Consider the following 16246-nt stretch of genomic DNA (forward strand, 5'->3'; position numbering starts at 1 on the left):
CCTTGAGTTTTTATTGGCTCCTCATCAGGCCGAAACCTGCATGCCATAATATTGGCTCCTCATCGGGCCTAAGCCCGCATGCCATAATATATAAGGAAGTCCAATATTCATCTCTCGGGTTGCAACCCTACAGCGTGCCCCAGATCGTCATCCGAAGTCGATATACCAACCATACCCCCAAGCCACAAAGTCTCAGAATATGGCAGGACTAGGAGAACCTAAGTCCCCCAAGAGTCGCGAGCAAACAATTTTGAACACGTCTGAGTCCTATCCCTATCCAGGTTTCCTTCCCGTGGCTCGTGTAAGACATTTCAATGTCCTACAAACCACATATCCCCTCACTAGGATACCTCATGAACACACATGGATCATCTCACTGCCACAAGGGCCACCAAAAAGGCCAATCAAATGTCCTAAATAGGACCGCCACCAAGGCCAAACAAATGTCCTAAACAGGACCGCCACCAAGGCCAAACAAATTTCCTAAACAGGACCGCCACCAAGGTCAAAAAAATGTCCTAAACAGGACCGTCACAAAGACCATATGTTCCGAAGGACCATCACAAAGACTATCTGTCCCGAAGGACCGCTTAAACAGGCACTCTGGCTAAACAGCCCGCATCAAAGGCCACACGTTTGGAAACTTCTATTTCAGGAAACTTTCCTCCAAAACCCCCGCCTCACGGAAACTTTGTACCCCGAGCACCACCTCATCTTGTTACTTAGTCGCACAACCAACCACCCCAAGCGACCAAGTAAACAAGAGAGATGGGCTGGAATACTCCATTCCCGCTCCAGCCACATATAACAGATGGGACCAGGCTAGACAAGCTCCAGTCGCGGCTTGCTTCTCATACCACTTCTTAAACCTTGCCTTCATCCTCGCCTCAGGCTCCCAAGTCTGCTCCTCAACACCATCACAGTCCCAAAGGACTCTCATCAAAGGAATATTCTTCTTCCGAAGTTCCTTGATCCTCCTCTCGAGAACCCTCACTGGCTCGCCTCCAAAGTCATGTTAGGCTGAAGATCCTCAGGAATCTTAGCTAACAACTGATCATCCTCACGGAGACACTTCCACAACATAGACACATGGAAAAATTTGTGGAATGCACGCATAACCTCAGGTAACTCCAGTCTATATGCCACTGGTCCCACCCGCTCAATCACTCTGAACGGACCCATATACCTTGGACTCAACTTAGTCTCTGTCAATGACCTGTTCGGACCCCGCAACATGGCCATCTTGAGGTACACTCTATCTACCACCTGAGACTCAAGATCTCTCCTCCTCCTATCGGTGTAACTCCTCTGTCGATCCTAAGCTTCCTTCATGTTCAGCTTGAGAACCCGAATCTTCTCGAAGGTCTCCTGAACAAAATCTACCCCGTACATGCTCCTCTCCCCCACCTGAGTCCAGAATAACGGTGTACGACACGGCCTCCCATACAAAGCCTCACAAGGAGCCATCCTAATACTCGACTAGTAATTGTTGTTGTAAACAAACTCTACCAAGCTCAAGTGATCTACCTAATGGCTACCCCAATCCAACACACACATCCTCAACAAATCCTCCAGCGTCTGGATCGTCTATCTCTGCCTGAAACGCTCTCCAGAACACCGAAGTTAACTTAGAATCCCTATCAGACACAATGCTCGCTGGCACCCCATGCAACCTGACTATCTCCTTCACATACTTCTTAGCCAAGACCGCTGCTCCATCAGTCTTCTTGATGGCCACAAAATGTGCTGACTTAGTCAACCGGTCCACAATGACCCAAATAGCATCAAACGTCCTGGACATTGGCAAACCTACCACGAATTCCATAGTAATCATATCCAACTTCCACTCTAGAATGGGAAGACTCTTCAGTAACCCTCCTGGAACCTGATGCTTAACCTTCACTAGTTTCACACATTGCACCTCGCGACCCAATTAGCTACATCCTTCTTCATCCCGACCCAATGATAGTACCTCTTGAGATCACTGGACATCTTAGTCGCTCCTAGATGAATAGAAAACTTGCTCCCATGAGCCTCTCTCAGGATCTCCTGCCTCAACTCCTCATCCTTAGGCACACAAACCCGACCGTGCACCAAGATAGTACCATTATCTGAGACCTGATACTCTGAATCCACATCCTTTGAGGCATTCACCAGCCCCAAATCCTTCTCATGAGCCAACCGCACTCTGCTCAGAAGATCTGCTCTATCAACCGCCTCCAAACCCAATGGTTCCTGAGACACAGCACACAAACTCAACGCACTGATCTCTCCTACCAGAGAATCTATCTCCGGCTCCTGAGCCGAAGCTACCCTCTTCTGGCTCAGTGCATCTGCAACGGAGTTAGCCTTACCAGGATGATAGGCTATCTCCAAATCATAGTGTGTCACAAGCTCCATCCACCGCCTCTACCTCAAATTCAGCTCAGGCTGAGTGAATATATACTTCAGACTCTTATGATCTGTAAACACCTGTACCTTTGCACCATAAAGATAATATCTCCAAATCTTCAGGGCAAAAACTATAGCACCCATCTCCAAGTCATGAGTAGGATAGTTGTCCTCATGCTTCCACAACTGCCGCGAAGCATAGGCAATCACCTTCCCATGCTGCATCAACACACATCCCAAACCAACTCTAGATGCCTCTGTATAAACCACATAGGGTTATCCCTGCTCAGGCAAAGCCACCACTGGCGCAGTAGTCAACATCTCCTTCAGGCTTGCAAAGCCCTCCTCACACTCTTGTGACCAAACAAAAGGAACATTCTTCCCTGTCAACTTAGTCATAGGACGTTCCCTGCTCGCAAATCCCTGCACAAATCTCCTGTATTAACCTGCCAAACCTAGAAAACTCCTGATCTCTGTGGCATTCTGCAATCTAGGCCAATCCCTGATAGCCCGAATCTTCTCCGGATCTACAGAAACCCCATCTGCAGACACAATATGACCTAGAAAACCCATCTCACACTGCCAAAAACTGCACTTGCTTAACTTAGCAAACAACTTCTACCCCCGCAGCTTCTCCAGAACTGCCCTCAAATGCACTGCATGCTCCTCAGGACTCTTAGAATAAACATGGATGTCGCCGATGAAAATGGTGACAGATAAATCCAGAAACTCCTGAAACATACTGTTCGTCAATCTCATAAACGCTGCTGGTGCGTTAGTCAACCCGAAAGGCATCACCACAAACTCATAATGCCCATCACTCGTCCTGAATGCAGTCTTCCTCACATCTGCCTCATCTATCGGTATCTGATGATAACTCGACGCCAGATCTACCTTGGAGAACCAAGTAGCACCCCTCAACGTATCCAACAACTCATCGATCCTCAGAAGAGGGTACTTGTTCTTCACAGTGACCCGGTTCAAATCCCTGTAATCAATAGACAACCGGAAATTCCCATCCTTCTTCTTGACAAACAACACCGGTGCTCCCCACGGTGATACACTACGACGGATGAATCCCTTACTCAACAAATCCTCTAGCTGCTTCTTCAGCTCTGCCATCTCTGGTGGAGTCATTCTGTAAGGAGCCTTTGATAACGGCATCGTCCCTGGTTCCAGTTCAATCGTAAAAGGATCAGACCGAGATGGTGGTAACCCCTGCAACGACTGGAACCCATCCTCAAACTCCTCTACAACCGAGATACCGCTAACCGTAGACTTCCCCACTGACTCTGGCATAGATATGGTAACCAAATAAGCTTCACGGCCCGTCTTGATCATCTCCCCAGCCTGAATGGCCGAGATCACGAGACTTCCCGAAGTCAGTCTAATACCCAGAATAACATCATACAACTCCACTGGACGGATAAGCAAATCCATTGGCCACGACTCCCCTGCGATCTGAATATCAATTCCTCAAGCTCGTCCAATAACCCTCAGGAACTTGTCTCCCGCAACTCTAACAACTCCTGTACGCTCCCCGGGATCCCCTCTGATTCCCGCGCTCTCTGCACACTCCGGAGTAATGAAGCTATGAGAAGCTCCAGAATCAAACATAACATGGGACTTAAACCCGCCCACCAACAAGGTCCCTACACAAACCTCATGTGTTGAGAACCTAACACATTATCACAGGAAAAACAAAAAATCTGAACCTACTGAAATTCACAAAGTTTAAGTACCAGAAATTATACCTTTGATCGCCCCGGCATTGGGTCCACCAGTCTCTGCAGTCGTGTAAAACCGTGGCACATGCTCAATCTGTGCAACCTGCTGCCCTCTCGGCTGCACCTGCTGCAACTGCCCCCGGCTGCAACTTGGGACACAAGGGCCTGATATGCCCTGGCTCCCTACAATGAGAGCATACACGAGCCGCTGTTGTCGGAGCACTCCTCTTGGGACAGCTAGGAATCATGTGTTCCCTGCTCCCGNCGTAAAAGGATCAGACCGAGATGGTGGTAACCCCTGCAACGACTGGAACCCATCCTCAAACTCCTCTACAACCGAGATACCGCTAACCGTAGACTTCCCCACTGACTCTGGCATAGATATGGTAACCAAATAAGCTTCACGGCCCGTCTTGATCATCTCCCCAGCCTGAATGGCCGAGATCACGAGACTTCCCGAAGTCAGTCTAATACCCAGAATAACATCATACAACTCCACTGGACGGATAAGCAAATCCATTGGCCACGACTCCCCTGCGATCTGAATATCAATTCCTCAAGCTCGTCCAATAACCCTCAGGAACTTGTCTCCCGCAACTCTAACAACTCCTGTACGCTCCCCGGGATCCCCTCTGATTCCCGCGCTCTCTGCACACTCCGGAGTAATGAAGCTATGAGAAGCTCCAGAATCAAACATAACATGGGACTTAAACCCGCCCACCAACAAGGTCCCTACACAAACCTCATGTGTTGAGAACCTAACACATTATCACAGGAAAAACAAAAAATCTGAACCTACTGAAATTCACAAAGTTTAAGTACCAGAAATTATACCTTTGATCGCCCCGGCATTGGGTCCACCAGTCTCTGCAGTCGTGTAAAACCGTGGCACATGCTCAATCTGTGCAACCTGCTGCCCTCTCGGCTGCACCTGCTGCAACTGCCCCCGGCTGCAACTTGGGACACAAGGGCCTGATATGCCCTGGCTCCCTACAATGAGAGCATACACGAGCCGCTGTTGTCGGAGCACTCCTCTTGGGACAGCTAGGAATCATGTGTTCCCTGCTCCCGCAACCGAAGCAACTCGCACCACTCGGCCTCTGTGTAGCCTCCCACCTCCTCTTGGTTCCCTATGCAGGCTTGCCGCCCTTGCTAGAACATGCATGATGCTGAGCCTTACTAGGCTGAACTGCTGGACTAACCGCCACTGATTGTGCCCGAATGTCCTCCTCGATCTCAGCCGCAGTCTCAACCAGCTCTGCACGCGTAGTGTTACTCCGTCCTCTACAATGGACCCTCAAGTCATCATGAAGAGCCCTCATAAACCTCCTGATCTGGGCCTCCTCAGACTCCATAGCCCGACCCCCATAACATAGAAATCGACTGAACTCTAAGTCCAGCTCCCGCACTAACCGCATCCCCTGAGATAACTAAAGGAACCGCACGTCCAACCGGTCCAATGCCTCTCTCAGAAAATACTTGCGATTGAACTCCCCCACGAAGTCAGCCCAAGTCATCTCCCTCTGCACTCTCCTAGCAGCCACTGATCTCCACCACACCTCAGCATCACCAATCAAATGGTGGCCCCCAATGTCCACCCAAAACTCCTCAGGACATCTTAGAGTATGGAAGTTACGTTCCACACTCGTCCTCCACGCATCTGCAGCAGTAGGATCTGTACCACCCAAAAACTACGCTGTCACGAGACCCTTCATCTCCTTGAGCATGGACAAATAACGTCCATGTGGTCCTGCATCCGCAGCCACTGGCTGCCGCTCCTCCGCCACCACTGGTGACACAACCTGAGCCTGGGCCGGTACCACTGCTGGTAACCGCTCGAACAACTGTGCTAGCAAAGCCCTAAAGTCAGCACCAGGGACTCAACCCGCTGGGACTCCCACACTCGGGACCCTAGCATCACCGACCACTGGAGCATCAACATCGCCCCCTCCGGCCACATTCATGGAATCCTCCTGGACACCCTAGGACTCGCCAACACCCTCAGCTGTCACACTCTGGTCCTCGGTCTCACTAACCACTGGGACTCTGCCCCTACCACGACCATGTCCGCGTCCATGACCACGACCATGACTAGCAACAGCATCCTCTCTAACCATCTGCACTACCATGAACAGAAGACTAAGCACACAATTATACATCACACAAAAACATATACTCATCGTGGAATCACACTGTAAGCTCAAAGAGGATGTTCTAGGACTCCATGCCACACACAATTGACTAACACACATAATCAATCAAGACATGCAATCCCAAACATCACAACAGAAACCTAGTGAACCCAAACCTACAACTATAAGGGCTCTGATACCAAACTGAAACGACCCGACCCGTTTTTTTATAATAATAAATAATATATAGTAAATAATAATAATAATAACAGTATACTACTACTAGTGGTCCCACACCCACTAGCCACCTAACCACAACCACAATCAAACAGCGGGAATAACAAATATCAATAACCAATAATATTCCAATAATAAAATATCTAATAATCAAATATAACCATAAACCAATATCCAAATCATCAGAAAACATGGAACCAGCAACCTAGCAATGTTTCTAATGACCCAACTTTAGCAACCTAGCAATGTCAGACATCATCCAATCGAGTCCCTAGAACATCCTCCTCTTCATTGCCTTGATTCCACGATCACACTTTGCCTTTACCTGCACCACAAACACAAATTGTAATGCATGAGTATTTTATAAACACTCAGTAAGGCAATCCTCCAATCTACTAGTCTATACACACAAGCAATAGAGACATCTCTAACCATCAACCAATAATCAACAAACAACAAATAACAAACCAGGACTCTGCATCGACCGACACCACATGGGGATGCATCGACCGACCCTAAGGATGCATCGTCCGATGCAAGTTACACATGCATCGACCGACACTCGCACTGCATCAACCGACACATGCTCAACATAACACGAAAACCCTAGGTTTTACACGTCGTCCTCGCACTTGCATCGGCCGATGCAACATGCCGAGCATCGTGTTCCCCGAAGCTTCTCGCTGGATCTTTGTTCCTGCAACCACAAAACTCGATCCCAAGCCATAAGAAAGCTTCCTAACGTCCCAAATAACCATCTAACAAGCCTAACAACACATAAACAAGCAGATCAGAGAAGCTCTAGCTTAGATAAGCCATGGTCCTGCACTTACCTTTGCCAAGACGAATCTGAACCTTAAACCAACAAAAAAACACTTCAAGGAAGCTCCTACAACGATCCAAACTACAGATCTCTACAGGAACAGCTTCCAATCTCTAGAAATCACCAAGAACACTCAAGAACACTTAGGGAAACTTTTCTCTCTTTTTTTTTTTCTCAAAAGCGGCCAAAACCCGACTAATGAGTCAAAACTCGTGTTAAGGGTTTTCCCTAACCCAAAACGTAGCGTTTAACTTAAGTCAAAACGCAGAAAACTGAACCTGAATCGACCGATGCAATCCCCAAACCGGGATTTCGGTTCCCGGGTGTTACAATTCTCCCCCACCAAACTAGATTCGTCCTCGAATCTCGAACAACCATCAGCCCAGGACTCCCGTGCAACCGTCTCCACCGCCCGCACTCCTCCGACCGAACTACGAAAGGTCACCTCTAGGCGATAGACTCACGCTCCAGACATTATTTGCTCTCGACTTTTGGACTTTCCTTTACTCAGAGGCCTAGACCTTGATTTTTTATTGGCTCCTCATCAGACCTAAGTCTGCATGCCATAATGTTGGCTCCTCATCGGACCTAAGCCCGCATGCCATAATATATAAGGAAAAATCCAATACTCGTATCTCGGGTTGCCACCCTACAGCGCACCCCCGGATCGTCATCCGAATTCGATATACCAACCATACTCCCAAGCCACAAAATCTCAGAATATGGTAGTACTAGGAGAACCTAAGTTCCCCAAGAGTCGCGAGCAAACAATTCTGAACACGTCTGAGTCCTACCCTATCCAGGTTTCCTTCCCGTGGCTCCCGTAAAGACATCTCAATGTCCTACCAACCATATATCCCCTCACTGGGATACCTCATGACCACACATGGATCTTCTCACTGCTACAAGGGCCGCCACAAAGGCCAAACAAATGTCCTAAACAGGACCGTCACAAAGACCATCTGTCCCAAAGGACCGCCTAAACAGGCACTCTGGCTAAACAGCCCGCCACAAAGGCCACACATCTGGCTAAACAGCCCGCCACAAAGGCCACACATCTGGGTAAACAACCCACCACAAAGGCCACACAATATTTTAAAAAACCGCCACTAAGGCCACACAATGACTAAAAAGTCCGCCACTAAGGCCTCACAAGCCCCTCCAAGGCTCTCTCCACTAAAATGGACAAATTTTAACTCACATAAACTTTCCATTTTTAACACTTTCCACTTTTGGAACTCCTAATTCAGGAAACTTTCCTCCAAAAACCCCGCCTCACGGAAACTTTGTACCCCGTGCACCACCTCATCTTGTTACTTAGTCGCACAACCAACCACCCCAAGCGACCAAGTAAACAAGAGAGATGGGCTGGAATACTCCATTCCCGCTCCAGCCATGGATTACAGATGGGACCAGGCTAGACAAACTCAAGTCGCAGCTTGCTTCTCATACCACTTCTTAAACCTTGCCTTTATCCTCGCTTCAAGCTCCCAAGTCTGCTCCTCAACACCATCACAGTCCCAAAGGACTCTCATTAAAGGAATCTTCTTCTTCCGAAGTTCCTTGATCCTCCTCTCGAGAACCTTCACTGGTCTCGCCTCCAAAGTCATGTTAGGCTGAAGATCCTCAGGAATCTTAGCTAACAACTGATCATCCTCACGGAGGAACTTGCTCAACATAGAAACATGGAAAACCTTATGGAATGCACGCATAACCTCAGGTAACTCCAGTATATATGCCACTGGTCCAACACGCTCAATCACTCTGAACGGACCCATATACCTCAGACTCAACTTAGTCTCAGTCAATGACCTTTTTGGACCCCACAACATAGCCATCTTGAGGTACACACTGTCTCCTACCTGAAACTNAGGCCACACAATGACTAAAAAGTCCGCCACTAAGGCCTCACAAGCCCCTCCAAGGCTCTCTCCACTAAAATGGACAAATTTTAACTCACATAAACTTTCCATTTTTAACACTTTCCACTTTTGGNTGTTCAGCTTGAGAATCTGAATCTTCTCTGAGGTCTCCTGAACAAAATCTTCCCCGTAAATGCTTCTCTCCCCCACCTGAGTCCAGCATAACGGTGTATGACAGGACCTCCCATACAAAGCCTCATAAGGAGCCATCTTAATACTTGCCTGATAACTGTTGTTGTAAGCAAACTCTACCAAGCTCAAGTGATCTGCCCAATGGCCTCCCCAATCCAACACACACATTCTCAGCAAATTCTCCAGCGTCTGGATCTNCTCCATTCCCGCTCCAGCCATGGATTACAGATGGGACCAGGCTAGACAAACTCAAGTCGCAGCTTGCTTCTCATACCACTTCTTAAACCTTGCCTTTATCCTCGCTTCAAGCTCCCAAGTCTGCTCCTCAACACCATCACAGTCCCAAAGGACTCTCATTAAAGGAATCTTCTTCTTCCGAAGTTCCTTGATCCTCCTCTCGAGAACCTTCACTGGTCTCGCCTCCAAAGTCATGTTAGGCTGAAGATCCTCAGGAATCTTAGCTAACAACTGATCATCCTCACGGAGGAACTTGCTCAACATAGAAACATGGAAAACCTTATGGAATGCACGCATAACCTCAGGTAACTCCAGTATATATGCCACTGGTCCAACACGCTCAATCACTCTGAACGGACCCATATACCTCAGACTCAACTTAGTCTCAGTCAATGACCTTTTTGGACCCCACAACATAGCCATCTTGAGGTACACACTGTCTCCTACCTGAAACTCAAGATCTCTCCTCCTCCTATCGGCATAACTCCTCTGCCGATCCTGAGTCTCCTTCATGTTCAGCTTGAGAATCTGAATCTTCTCTGAGGTCTCCTGAACAAAATCTTCCCCGTAAATGCTTCTCTCCCCCACCTGAGTCCAGCATAACGGTGTATGACAGGACCTCCCATACAAAGCCTCATAAGGAGCCATCTTAATACTTGCCTGATAACTGTTGTTGTAAGCAAACTCTACCAAGCTCAAGTGATCTGCCCAATGGCCTCCCCAATCCAACACACACATTCTCAGCAAATTCTCCAGCGTCTGGATCTTCCTCTCTGACTGTCCATCTGTCTGGGGATGATAAGTTGTACTCATATGCACCTTAGTGCCCATCTCTGCCTGAAACGCTCTCCAGAACACCGAAGTGAACTTGGAATCCCTATCAGACATANCCGAAGTTCCTTGATCCTCCTCTCGAGAACCTTCACTGGTCTCGCCTCCAAAGTCATGTTAGGCTGAAGATCCTCAGGAATCTTAGCTAACAACTGATCATCCTCACGGAGGAACTTGCTCAACATAGAAACATGGAAAACCTTATGGAATGCACGCATAACCTCAGGTAACTCCAGTATATATGCCACTGGTCCAACACGCTCAATCACTCTGAACGGACCCATATACCTCAGACTCAACTTAGTCTCAGTCAATGACCTTTTTGGACCCCACAACATAGCCATCTTGAGGTACACACTGTCTCCTACCTGAAACTCAAGATCTCTCCTCCTCCTATCGGCATAACTCCTCTGCCGATCCTGAGTCTCCTTCATGTTCAGCTTGAGAATCTGAATCTTCTCTGAGGTCTCCTGAACAAAATCTTCCCCGTAAATGCTTCTCTCCCCCACCTGAGTCCAGCATAACGGTGTATGACAGGACCTCCCATACAAAGCCTCATAAGGAGCCATCTTAATACTTGCCTGATAACTGTTGTTGTAAGCAAACTCTACCAAGCTCAAGTGATCTGCCCAATGGCCTCCCCAATCCAACACACACATTCTCAGCAAATTCTCCAGCGTCTGGATCTTCCTCTCTGACTGTCCATCTGTCTGGGGATGATAAGTTGTACTCATATGCACCTTAGTGCCCATCTCTGCCTGAAACGCTCTCCAGAACACCGAAGTGAACTTGGAATCCCTATCAGACATAATGCTCGCTGACACCCCATGCAACCTGACTATCTCCTTCACATACTTCTTAGCCAAGACCGCTGCTCCATCAGTCTTCTTAATGGCCAGAAAATGTGCTGACTTAGTCAACCGGTCCACAATGACCCAAATAGTATCAAACATCCTGGACACTGGCAAACCTACCACGAAGTCCATAGTAATCATATCCCACTTCCACTCTGGAATGGGAAGACTCTTCAGTAACCCTCCTGGAACCTGATGCTCAACCTTCACTAGCTGACACACGTCGCACCTCGCGACCCAACTAGCTACATCCTTCTTCATCCCCACCCAACCGTCATTGTAGTACCGAGCCTTGAAGAGTCGAACAAATAAGGTATTTGGATGTTGAATCAGTCTCCAAGCTTGTTTAGCAAGTAAATCATTATTGAAGTTTTCCAAATTTTTAAAACCCAAACTGCCATCCGCCTTTTAATACTGTAAGCGTTTCCAAGCTATCTAAGATATTTCTCTATGTTGGTTACTCTTCTCCTACCAAAATTTTTGAATGACTGACTCTATCTCTGAGATGACTCCTAGTGGAAGTTTAAAACATGACATTAAGTATGCATGCATGGCTAGAGTTATAGACTTTATTAGTATCTCTTTTCCTGCAGGTGAAAGGTAGCGTCCACGCCAAGAAGAAGTTCGTTGTTTTACCTTATCAACGATGTAATGGAACATTTCACTTTTCTTTCTTTTTCCAAACTGTTCCGGTAATCTGAGGTACTTTCCACCATCACCATGATTTGGTATTGCCAAAATTCGTTTCATTCTATTTTGAAGTTGGCCATTTACCCGTGAGCCAAAGGTGATCAAAGATTTGCTTGTATTTATTTGATGCCCTGAGTAACACTCGTAAACTTCAAAAGCTTCCTTGATTGCCTTACAGTTTCGAGCATTGGCTTGGCAGAAGAATAGTGAGTGACTAGAGGAACCCCATTTCCTATGCGAACACCGCGGATATCTCCAGAAGTGACCCTGGTTTTGATTTGGTGGCTCATACTGTCCGCACATAATATGAAGAGATATTGTAATAATGGATCATATTGACGGATACCGCGTTGAGGGACATAAATCACTTAGAAACAACTGATCATTTATTCAAAAAATTTAATAAACTAAATAAATCATTCTACATAAAACATAAATTTTTTAGAATATACACAATCTCATTAATTTTTTTTATTCTTTTTTTTTTTGGTAAAAATTGTGATTTGTTTAAAAGAAATTTAAAATATCCAATAAGATTGAAAGTCACAAAGCCACAAACATTCTAAAGATACAAGTTCATTCAAAGTCAGCCTCAAATGAATATAATCTTGTCATTAGGCCAAGCTACAGTGGTTCCTACAACATCAGCTATGAATTCAACTTCAGAATTTGCTCTCCATACTCTAGCACCATCAACCTTTGAATCCTCTACCCATACTTTGCTAGCATTGGGACTTAAAGGGACGAAATGAACCTTCACTGCTGGATCAGTTGAAGATAAACGACCGGTTGCAACTCTCTGCCCAGAGTTATCAATATCCAACAGAATACACTTCTGTTTAGCATATTTGCTGCTACTACCAGTACTGGGACTAGCACTCTAAAAGCAAAAATTATAACACATCATCAGAACAACAATTGCAATTAAATTTTCAACCAATCAAACATTCAAAAAACTAGTTGCAAAAACTTACCTGAGTTGATTTCCGGGTTGATTCATCTGTTGGAAGTGTTTCAATTAGGTTTATCTTATCAATAGGCCATGCTATGGTCTCATTTAGTGCATCACCCATGATTGAGTATTCACGCATTGGTCTCCATAAATAAGCATCAGAGTTTACCACTAGCTGGACCTTAACAATTGCAGCATTTGGTCCCAATGCAATATCATTCACCAAATGTTTAGGATCAGTTGACAACAACAGACCCTCAGCAATCAAATCACTTTTGCATTCCAATAATCAAAGATGTGAACTCTTCCTAGTGATGCATCCGGTTGATAACAAGTCGCAAAAAATATACAATCAAATATTAGTAATCTAATTCACATTATTCTAGAGAGAAAAAAGCAGTCGTAATTTACCTCTTCACTAGCAGTGTTAGGAGGTTGGGATAGGGAATCGTCCAATATTATCTTGTCAGTGGGCCATGCGATTTTACCTCCTACAACTTGACTAAGTGAGACAATGGTTGGAGTAGGTCTCCAGATATATGCTTCTAGGATTGATGCAGACTTCACAATTACAGCTGCTGCATTAGGACCCAATGGAATGCGACCAATCTTATATGTAGGTTCACTTGAACAGTATTCTCCTTCACCAACAACCACATCAATAGTGTCTTCATGTATCTACATGTACATAAGAAAACTTGTTATGATGTATATAGTTACACGTACGTTAACATCTTAAATATATAGAACATAAAAATTACCTCTCAAAAGGGTACATCCATCTGAAGTGTACAGGGCCACCCAATTGTGCTCCTCTTGCCAGGTGTATTGGCAGGTGAAACATAATGTCAAAAAGTGAAGGTGGAATGTATCTCTCCAACTGACACATTGTTTCCACGAACTCTAACTCTAGTGTAATTATCTTCTCTGAATCAATTACACGTTGGCACAACCTGTTGAAGTAATTGCATACACGATTCATTGATATACGAGGTCCTTTAGGCAGTAAACCTCTCAATACCACCGGAAACAGGTTCTGCATTATGACATGAAGGTCATGTGACTTCAGACCACCAATGCTAGGAGAATCTACTAACACACAATTGGAGATGTTGGCACAATATCCATCAGGACCTCTGAATTTGGATAACCTTCTGCACAATTTACGTTTCTCTTCCTTAGAAAGCCAATACGCAGCTGAAGGTAAGTAGGTTCTCTTCCCACGTATCTCCGTATGTAAGTTGCTTTGAATACCAATGTCTTCTAAGTCTTTCCTTGCTTTCAACCCATCCTTGGATTTTCCACTATGCATTAGAATAGATAATAGTGCATCAGACACATTCTTTTTCCACGTGCATGACATCAATATTATGCCTCAGAGGCAGATACTGCAACATTCAACAAGTGAAAATCAGAAACACACTATTGTAGTTAAAATTTAGAACCAAATTCAATTTTCATTATGATATCTACTAACCTTCCAATAAGGTAAGTCAAAGAAGATTGATCTTTTTTTCCATAGCCATTGATCATCGCCTTCTTCATATTCATCAGCTGAACTCACATCATCATCATCTGCTTCAACTCTTTTTCTTTTGCCTTTCTTATCTAAAGGTCTACCAAATTCATTCCTAAAATCTTTAAGGCTCTCAAGTATTTCTGCTCCACTCTGAATTCTACTTGCAGTACCAACCTCCACCGTGTTGTCAAACCACCCTTTTCTACGTCTGTAAGGATGCCCAGGTCTCAAACGCTTCCTGTTACCCATATATACATGTTTGCGGCTGAACTTTAACCACCTATGAGGTGTATCCTTCCCACAGACAATACACGCTTGCTTCCCTTTCACTTTACATCCAGATAATGTACCTAATGCTGGATAGTCAGTGATACTCCACAACAATATAGCTCTTAGAGTGAAACTCTCCTGCTTAAACGAGTCATAAACCTCCATACCATCATTCCATAAGTCTTTTAGGTCATCTATCAACGGTTGTAGATATACATCAATATTGTTGCTTGGTGCGGTTGGTCCAGGTATCAACATTGCAACATGATGTTCTCTTCTTTCATACACTCCGTGGGAGCCATATTGTAATTGACTAAGAACACCGGCCATGTGCTGTACTTGGTGTTTTAGATAGCGAACGGATTCATCCCATCAGTAGAAATTCCTAGTCTAAGGTTTCTAGCATCCCCAGCAAACTCTCGCCATTTATCGTTTACCTGGATCCAAGTCAAGGAGTCCACTGGATGCCGCATTGTACCATCTTCACTAGCATTAGTGAAGTGCCAACGCAAATCCTCAGCCAACTGTTTTGATCTAAACATCCTTCTAAATCTATCTTTTATTGGAAAGTACCGTAGCACCTTTGTTGGAGTGATAACTCTCTAATTTACATGTTTTTAGCATCCTTTTTTGTCCATATTTTGCATTGTTCATACCCTTAACTTAGCATTTTTAGATCATTAACTGTAGGAATTCACTTTTAGACCATTTAGGGTGTTGCATTTTTGCATTTGCATGTTTTGGATGAAAACAGGTGCTAAAGAGCCTAAAATAGGAAAAACAAGGAAAAACTCGAACATGTACCCGAAAGAGCCATCGAGCTGGAAGAACAAGTCCGAACCCCAACACGATCGAGGAGGATCCAAGAGCATGAAGAAAAACCCAAAGATCCACCCGAGGAGTAACACGACTTCATCCTCGTGTACCCCATCGAGTAGACCATCGGGAAGGTCTCGGAAGCTAGGTCAAAAGGGTTTCCATATATAAACCCCCTCCTCTCCTAGCTCGCAAACGAGCACGCCGCAGACCCTCAAACCAGAGAGCGAGAGCCTCTGTGAGAGAACTGAGCGACTCAAACATTTTCCTTCTCGTTTTTTGCATTTTTATTTCATAGTTTTTATAGTTTTCTTAGATTTCTATCTTGTACTCTTTCTACTCTACTCTATATTTTAATACAATGCAATTTTCATTCATTTTCGTTATTATGTTCCTTGTTGTCATGTCCAAGTAGTGTAGTAAAATTTCTAGGGATGGGATAGATGATTTTGTGTTCTTGATCGGTTAGGATGCTTTAGTTTGATTGTAAATGATTGATAGATTTCCTTCTAGGTTGGTGTTCTTAATTCTGTCAATAGACCGAGAGGTTGAGATTAGATCTAGTGCGTTTCAGCGACCGAGAGGTGTAGATAAGATGCGTAAATTAGCCAATGCTAGAGGTTTACTTGACTCTGAGTAAGAAATTAGATGAGTTTGAGTTTACTGACAATAATGAATCGTTCTTAATGCATGCTTGTTCATATTGCTAGTGC

General features: G+C 45.3%; 1 pseudogene; it reads right to left on the reverse strand.

Annotated features, from left to right (window-relative positions):
• LOC109127331 overlaps positions 1–12279 on the reverse strand; it is an 18450-nt pseudogene extending 6171 nt beyond the window's left edge.

The sequence above is a fragment of the Camelina sativa genome, chromosome 11 (genome assembly GCF_000633955.1).
Source record: "Camelina sativa cultivar DH55 chromosome 11, Cs, whole genome shotgun sequence".
In the NCBI taxonomy this organism is placed as follows: Eukaryota; Viridiplantae; Streptophyta; class Magnoliopsida; order Brassicales; family Brassicaceae; genus Camelina; species Camelina sativa.